This window comes from Echinops telfairi, unplaced genomic scaffold (assembly GCF_000313985.2).
Source record: "Echinops telfairi isolate 266 unplaced genomic scaffold, ASM31398v2 ScPeMD7_7469;HRSCAF=8507_0, whole genome shotgun sequence".
Classification (NCBI taxonomy): Eukaryota; Metazoa; Chordata; class Mammalia; order Afrosoricida; family Tenrecidae; genus Echinops; species Echinops telfairi.
The window spans coordinates 15,703,803-15,705,038 of NW_022111372.1; positions in this window are offsets into that span (position 1 = coordinate 15,703,803).

Here is a 1,236-nt window from a genome sequence, read left to right on the forward strand (position 1 = left end):
GAGAGCAAATGTTTTGAGAATTATGAGGGCAATGAATGTACAAATGTGCTTTACATAATTGATGTATGTATGGATTGTGATAAGAGCTGTACGAGCCCCTAAGAAAATGATTTAAAAAAAAAAGAACAACCTATAAATAGTTCCAGGTCTCTTTGTTGACCTTTAGGACTGGCTCATCTCTTGTGACCCTTCTGTAAGGGGATGTCCAATTGTCTACAGATGGGCTTTGGGTCTTCACTTCGTGCCCCCACTCCCAATCACATTGGTATGGTTTTGTTCTGGGTCTTAGATGCCTGATACCTGCTCCCATGGACACATCATGAGCACAAAGGCTAGCGTGCTTCTTCCATGTGGGCTTTGTTGCTTCTCAGCTAGATGGTGCTTCAAGCTTTTAAGACCCCAGACACTATATCTTTTGATAGCCAGGAACCATCAGTTTTCTTCACCACATACACACCCATTTTGTCTTCAGTGATAGTGTAGGGAAGGTGAGCATCACAGAATGCTGTCTTATTAGAACAAAGTATTCTTGTGTTGAGGGAGTACTTGAGTTGAGGCCCAATGTCCATCTGCTATCTTAATACTTAACATGTAAATATAAGTACATAGATCTATTTCCCCATCCTCATATATAAATATATTTACATATGTACATGCCTATAGTTAGACCTTTATAAATGTCCTTTGCCTCCCAGTTCTTTCCTCTATTTCCTTTTCCTTTCTCTTATCCTACTGTCATGTTCGGTCTTCATCTGATTTGGATTTCTGTAATTCCTTGCAGTCACATTGTCTTCCATTAAGCCCCACTAGGCATCCTACGCCTTTTTCTGTTTTCTTAAAGTGTAGAGGAAGTCATAATGCTGAAACAGTGATTTCAGGATCTACTGCCATTAGATGAAGACTTTGACAATGAATAGATATTGCCACTGTGTTCTGTAGACGTTTAAAAACCATTGTTTTTCTAATAATTTTTCTTGTTGCATGTTTTTGTTTTTAATTAAATAAGTCTAGTGCATCATCAGGGGATGGGTCCCAAGGTTCACCTTGTGTCCTGTGCGCAGACCCTACCTGGCTGCCCCCAGCACTCTGAAGGGAAACCCCTGCATCACCAGGGAACAACAGATCATCTGCAGCTGTGGCCACAGCAAGGAGATCGGGCCACTGATAGTAAGGGCTGTGCTACATGGACAAGGCCCGAGCCTAATATTTTTTCAATGGATAACTGAGTGATTTTAT